The sequence below is a fragment of the Triticum dicoccoides genome, chromosome 4A, assembly GCF_002162155.2.
Source record: "Triticum dicoccoides isolate Atlit2015 ecotype Zavitan chromosome 4A, WEW_v2.0, whole genome shotgun sequence".
Taxonomy (NCBI): Eukaryota; Viridiplantae; Streptophyta; class Magnoliopsida; order Poales; family Poaceae; genus Triticum; species Triticum dicoccoides.
In genome coordinates this window covers 503,798,824-503,806,986 of record NC_041386.1, presented here as the reverse complement: position 1 = coordinate 503,806,986, position 8,163 = coordinate 503,798,824, and positions in this window count along the sequence as shown.

The following is an 8,163-nucleotide window of genomic DNA, read 5'->3' as shown; positions in this document are numbered from 1 at the left end:
TGCATATCTATGTTGTAGATCAATGGCCTGAGCTACCGTTCCCCTGAATTTCAATGCGTTCCTAGATAAAGCTAAGTTGAAAGATAATGGTAGCAACTACACGGAATGGGTACGTAACTTGAGGATTATCCTCATTGCTGCACAAAGTAATTATGTCCTTCATGCACCGCTAGGTGAAAGGCCTGCTACAGGAGCTGAAGCTGATGTTATGAACGTCTGGCAAGCTCAATCGGATGATTACTCAATAGTTCAGTGTGCCATGCTTCACGGCTTAGAACCGGGACTTCAAAGACGTTTTGAACATCATGGAGCATATGAGATGTTCCAAGAGTTGAAGTTAATATTTCAAACAAATGCCCAGGTTGAGAGATATGAAGTCTCCAACAAGTTCTATAGCTGCAAGATGGAGGAGAACGGTTATGTTAGTGAACACATACTCAAAATGTCTGGGTGTCATAACCACTTGACTCAGCTGGGAGTTGAACTTCCAGTTGATAGTGTTATTGACATAGTTCTTCAATCACTGCCACCAAGATACAAAGGCTTCGTGTTGAACTATAATATGCAAGGGATGAATAAAATGATTCCTGAGCTATTCACAATGCTTAAGGCCGCAGAGGTAGAAATCAAGAAAGAGCATCAAGTGTTGATGGTTAACAAGACCACTAGTTTCAAGAAAAAGGGTAAGGGAAAGAAGGGAACTTCAAGAAGAATGGCAAGCAAGTTGCCACTCCCGGGAAGAAGCCCAAAGCTGGACGCAAGCCTGAAACTGAGTGCTTCTACTGCAAAGGGACTGGTCACTAGAAGCGGAAATGCCCCAAATACTTGACGGATAAGAAGGATGGCAAAGTGAACAAACGTATATTTGATATACATGTTATTAATGTGTACCTTACTAATGCTTGTAGTAGCGCCTGGGTATTTAATACTGGCTCGGTTGCTCATATTTGTAACTTGAAACATGATCTACGGATTAAACGAAGATTGGCTAAGGACGATGTGGCGATGCACGTCGGGAATGGTTCCAAGGTCGATGTGATTGCCGTCGGCACGCTACCTCTACATCTACCTTCAGGATTAGTTTTAGATCTAAATAATTGTTATTCGGTGCTAGCGTTGAGCATGAACATTATATCTGGATCTTGTTTAATGCGAGACGGTTATTCATTTAAATCAAATAATAATGGTTGTTCTATTTATATGAGTAATATCTTTTATGGCCATGCACCCTTGATGAATGGTCTATTCTTGTTGAATCTCGATCTAGTGATACACATATTCATAATATTGATGCCAAAAGATGCAAAGTTGATAATGATAGTGCAACATATTTGTGGCACTACCGTTTAGGTCATATTGGTGTAAAGCGCATGAAGAAACTCCATGCAGATGGACTTTTGGAATCACTTGATTATGAATCATTTGATACTTGTGAACCATGCCTCACGGGCTAGATGACTAAGACTCCATTCTCTGGAACAATGGAGCGAGCTAATGACTTATTGGAAATAATACATACCGATGTATGCGGTCCGATGTGTGTCAAGGCACACGGCGGGTATTGTTATTTTTTGACATTCACAAATGATTTGAGTAGATATGGGTATATCGACTTGATGAAACACAAGTCTGAAACATTTGGAAAGTTCAAAGAATTTCAGAGTGAAGTAGAGAATCATTGTAACAAGAAAATAAAGTTTCTACGATCTGATCATAGAGGCAAATATTTGAGTTATGAGTTTGGCCTTCATTTAAAACAATGTGGAATTGTTTCACAACTGATGCCACCTAGAACACCACAATGTAATAATGTGTTCAAACTTCGTAACCATACTTTATTGGATATGGTGCGTTCTATGATGTCTCTTACCGATTTACCACTATCGTTTTGGGGTTGTGCATTAGAGATAGCCACATTCACGTTAAATAGGGCACCGTCTAAATCTGTTGAGACAACATCGTATGAACTATGGTTTGGCAAGAAACCTAAGCTGTCGTTTCTTAAAGTTTGGGGTTGCGACATTTATGTCAAAAGGCTTCAGCCTGATAAGCACAAACCCAAATCGGATAAATGCGTCTTCATAGGATACCCTAAGAAAACAATTGGGTACACCTTCTACCATAGATCCAAAGGCAGGATCTTTGTTGCCAAGAATGGAACATTTCTAGAGAAGGAGTTTCTCTCGAAAGAAGTGAGTGGATAGAAAGTAGAACTTGATGAGGTAATTGTACCTTCTTTCAATTTGGAAAGTAGCACATCAGAGAAATTCGTTCTCGTGATGCCTACACCAACTAGAGAGGAAGATAATGATGATGATCATGAAACTTTAGACCAAGTTACTACTGGACCTCGTAGGTCGAACAGAGCATGTTCCGCACCAGAGTGGTATGGTAATCCTGTCCTGGAAGTCATGTTACTAGACTATGATGAACCTACAAACTATGAACAAGCTATGACGAGCCCAGATTCCGATGAATGGCTTGAGGCCATGAAATCTGAGATAGGATCCATGTGTGAGAACAAAGTGTTGACTTTGGTGGATTTTCCCGATGATCGGCAAGCCATTGAGAATAAATGGATCTTCAAGAAGAATACAGACGCCGATGGTAATGTCACCATCATAAAGCTTGACTTGTCGCGAAATGTTTTTGACAAGTTCAAGTGGTTGACTACGATGAGACCTTCTCATCCGTACGATGCTGAAGTCAGTCCGAAGCATGTTAGCAGTTACCGCATTTTATAATTATGAAATTTGGCAAATGGACGTCAAAACTGCATTCTTCAATGGATTTCTTAATGAAGAGTTGTATATGATGCAACTAGAAGGTTTTGTCGATACTAAAGGTGCTAACAAAGTGTGCAAGCTCCAGCGATCCATCTATGGACTGGTGCAAGCATCTCGGAGTTGGAATAGACGCTTTGATGAGGTGATCAAAGCATATCATTTTATACAGACTTATGGTGAAGCCCGTATTTACAAGAAAGTGAGTGGGAGCTCTATAGCATTTCTGATATTATATGTGGATGACATATTGTTGATTGGAAATGATATAGAATTTCTGGATAGCATAAAAGGATATTTGAATAAGAATTTTGCAATGAAAGACCTCTGTGAAGCTGCTTATATATTGGGCATCAAGATCTATAGAGATAGATCGAGACGTTTAATAGGACTTTCACAAAGCACATACCTTGATAAAGTTTTGAAGAAGTTCAAAATGGACCAGTCAAAGAAATGGTTCTTGCCCGTGTTACAAGGTGTGAAGTTGAGTTAGACTCAATGCCCGTCCACTTCAGAAGATAGAGAGAAAATGAAATTCATTTCCTATGCCTCAACTATAGGTTCTATCATGTATGCTATGCTATGTACCAGAACTGATGTGTGCCTTGCCATCAGTTTGGCAGGGAGGTACCAAAGTAATCTAGGAGTGGATCACCGGACAACGGTCAAGAACATCCCGGAGTACCTGAAAAGGACCAAGGATATGTTTCTCGTTTATGGAGGTGATGAAGAGCTCGTCGTAAATGGTTACATCAATGCTAGCTTCGGCACTGATTCAGATGACTCTAATTCACAAACCGGATACATGTTTATATTGAATGGTGGAGCTATCAGTTGGTGCAGTTCCAAGCAGAGCATCGTGGCGGGATCTACGTGTGAAGCGGAGTACATAGCTGCTTCGGAAGCAGCTCATGAAGGAGTTTGGATGAAGGAGTTCATATCCAATATGGGTGTAATACCCAGTGCATCGGGTCCAATGAAAATATTTTGTGACAACGCTGGATCAATTGCCTTGGTGAAGGAATCTAGGTTTCACAAGAAGACTAAACACATCAAGAGACGCTTCAACTCCATTCATGGAAAGGTCAAGGATGGAGACAAAGAAGTTTGCAAAGCACATACAGATCTAAATGTAGCAGATCCGTTGACTAAACCTCTTCCGTGTGCAAAACATGATCAACACCAAGATTCCATGGGTGTTAGATTCATTAGAATGTAATCTAGATTATTGACTCTAGTGCAAGTGGGAGACGGAAGGAAATATGCCCTAGAGGCAATAATAAAGTTGTTATTTTATATTTCCATCACTACAAGAAATATGTCAACTAGTGACCTTCTATCAGTGACCCTGGAAGAAATGGTCATAGATCTATGACCATTTCAGACCAATTGGTCAAAAGCTGTTCGGGGGGCTCCAAACCCTAAACCATTGCGACCATTTTGGTCAGAAAGGTTGTAATTTCCTTACATGAAATGGTCATAAAGCAAACAACGCTAGTCCGCTGCCTTATTTCTAGTTATTAACGACCAATATAGATGGTCATAGCCTTGTAAATTGTGGTGGGTTGCTATGACTAGGCGCCACATCATCAGTTTTGCCTATGTGTCATGTCCATGTGGCAATTTTTGCCCTAGGTTGTGAAGCAACCTATAATTTTGTCATTCCCAAAATTCCCAAAAAAATCTCATAAATTCTTTGGGTCATATCTTCGTCAAATATGTAAAAACCTTCCTTGCCTAGTTCAAAAATAATTCAAAAATATTCATTTTCCTATTCTGTTCAAAACAACAGTTTGTGAAAGAAGTACCACTTTGGCATGTCCAAATAGTATCCATTTTCTACAGTGCTTTCCTATGCCCAAATAACCATCCTCCATCAAATGCCATCTCAATCCATTCATTATTTTGAGCCGAGCTTCAACATTCATATTTATTTCCAGTGTGGTAGTTTGCAAAGCAAGTACCACCTAGGCTCCTCCTTTTGAGCTGAAAATTTGTGAAGACAGTCTTCTTAGTAACTGATCATCGTCAGCCAAAACTCACACCCATTAGCCATGTACATTTCCCGTACCGCTAATCAAACACTTGGCTGCTAATTCATGTTTGAGCATCGATCGGTCTCCTCGTGAGAATCTTATGTTGTAATTTTCTTCCTAGCACCTACATGGGGAGTGCCCAACCCACTAGACATGCCTAGGCCACCCAGAACACATGGCAACGCCACGGTCACGCGATGACCACGCGGCGGGCATGTGAGTTTACGCGCTCTAGAGTTGGGGGCCTCGACCACCGCCCAAACCTCGACGTATCACCACCAAACCATGTATTTATGATTAAATAGGTACTCATGTAACTATAAATGATTTTTGGAAAAAATAAATAGTAAACTATGAGGCAGCTGTAGTTCAAATTTGACCCGCTTCCTACTAAATCGGCGGGAATTTGTCTTTTTCACCAGAGGTGGATCAAAACTTTTGACACCCAACCATTTTGTCAATTGTGCATTAAATATGGTCTAATATTTTAGAAAATTGATTTGGTCCAATTTTGCAACAAATATATGGTAGGTCCTTCACACAAAAAACTCATTTCCGGCACTCGGAAAATGGAAAATGTATTTTCCGTGCAAAGAAAATGAAAACTCCCTTAGGCAACATTGTTTGGAATTCCAAGATGCACCCTTGTGCACAATATGAGATCATTTGAACAAACTATGCCAAGAATGTGGCCATAAGATTGATCATTTGGCTTGAAAGCCATGAATCTTCACGCATGATAGCTCATTTCTGATAACACTTTTTTTAAAATAATTGCCGTATTACAAGTTTATTATTTTTTCTGGAAACTTGGTCACATATGATGACACAATGCGGAGGTTTTCCAATTTTTTGATTTTTTTAATTCTTTATGCCCGTTTCAAAATGTGGTTAAAACAGCGGGCTTGACCGTTCCTGGCTAGTGGTTGAATCTTGGAAAAAGTTTGATGTTTCTATGATTAAATAGATACTTATGTACCTAGAAATGATTTTTGGAAAAAATAATTATCAAACTATGAGGCAGCTGCAGTTAAAATTTGACCCGCTTCCTGCTGAATCGGCGGGAATTTATCTTTTTCACGAGAGGTGGATCAAAACTTTTGGCACCCAAATTTTTTGTCAATTGTGCATTAAATATGGCCTAGTATTTGGCCTAGTATTTTATAAAAATGATTTGGTCCAATTTTGCAACAAATATATGGTAGGTCCTTCACAAAAAAACCTCATTTCGGGCACTCGGAAAATGGAAAATGAATTTTACGTGCAAAGAAAATGAAAACTCCCTTAGGCAACATTGTTTGGAATTCCAAGATGCACCCTTGTGCATAATATGAGATCATTTGAACAAACTATGCCATGAATGTGGCCATAAGATTGATCATTTGGCTTGAAAGCCATGAATCTTCACGCATGATAGCTCATTTCTGAGAACACTTTTTAAAAATAATTTATGTATTACAAGTTTATTGTTTTTCCTGGAAACTTGGTCACATATAATTACACAATGCGAAGGTTTTCCAATTTTTTGATTTTTTTTGAATTTTTTATGCCCATTTCAAAATGCGGTCAAAACGGCGGGAATGACCGTTCCTAGCTAGTGGTTGAATCTTGGAATTTTTTGGTGTTTCTCTGATTAAATAGATACTTATGTACCTAGAAATGATTTTTGGAAAAAATAAAGAGCAAACTACGAGGCAGCTGCAGTTCAAATTTGACCCGCTTCCTACTAAATCGGCGGGAATTTGTCTTTTTCACGAGAGGTGCATAAAAGCTTTTGGCACCCAACCATTTTGTCAATTGTGCATTAAATATGGCCTAGTATTTTAAAAAAATTATTTGGTCCAATTTTGCAACAAATATTTGGTAGGTCCTTCACAAAAAAACCTCATTTCGGGCACTCGAAAAATGGAAAATAAATTTTCCGTGCAAAGAAAATGAAAACTCCCTTAGGCAACATTGTTTGGAATTACAAGATGCACCCTTGTGCATATTATGAGATCATTTGAACAAACTATGCCATGAATGTGGCCATAAGATTGATCATTTGGCTTGAAAGCCATGAATCTTCACGCATGATAGCTCATTTCTGAGAACACTTTTTAAAAATAATTTCTGTATTACAAGTTTATTATTTTTCCTGGAAACTTGGTCACATATAATTACACAATGCGAAAGTTTTCCATTTTTTTGATTTTTTTAAATTTTTATGCCCGTTTCAAAATGCAGTCAAAACGGCGGGAATGACCGTTCCTAGCTACTGGTTGAATCTTGGAATTTTTTTGGTGTTTCTCTAATTAAATAGATTACTTATGTACCTAGAAATGATTTTTTGAAAAAATAAAGAGCAAACTTCGAGGTAGCTACAGTTCAAATTTGACCCGCTTCTAGTTGAATCGTCGAAAATTTGTCTTTTTCATGAGAGGTGCATAAAAGCTTTTAACACCCAACCATTTTGTCAATTGTGCATTAAATATGTCCTAGTATTTTATAAAATTGATTTGGTCCAATTTTGCAACAATTATTTGGTAGGTCCTTCACAAAAAAAACTCATTTTGGGCACTCGGAAAATGGAAAATGATTTTTTCATCCAAAGAAAATGAAAACTTTCTTAGGCAACATTGTTTGCCATTCCAATATGCACCCTTGTGCACAATATGAAATCAGTTGAACAAACTATGAGACAATTATCGTTCAAATTTGCCCCGCTTCCTACTGAATGGGTGAAATTTGTTTTTTTATAAGAGGTGGATCAAAAGCTTTTGACATGTAACTACTTGGTCAATTTTACATAAAATGTGGTCTAATATTTTTGAAAAATGAAGTTGTGCTATTTTGGAACAAATATTTGGTAGCTTCTTCACAAAAAAACCCTTTTATGCACTTGAAAAATGGAAAATCATTTTTTTCTGCAAAGAAAATGAAAGCCGTCGAACTATGCCATCATTTGCCATTCTATGATGCACACTTATGAAAAAACGATATCATTTTGACAAACTATGCCATTCTTATGTTTAAAAAAATCAAAGTTTTAGGTCTAAAATTTTGAGATCCAAGTGCGAGAGAGCCGGCCAATGAGACGCGAGGAACCATTTTCATGCGGATCACCAAATTAGACACAATCTGGGCCATCCATCAGGCACCCATCCAACAGTGGAGCTTCTCCCGAGAATCAAAAACCCTAACCCACCCACCCACCCTCCCCTCGACCCCCCAAATCCCCACCCGCCGCCACCCCCACTCACCCACTTCCCCCCCTTCCCTCGGTCCCGCCGCCCTCCTTCTTCCGCAACCCCAAACCCGGTCCCGCCGCCGATCTCCAGTCCCCCAACCCCAGCCCCAGCCCC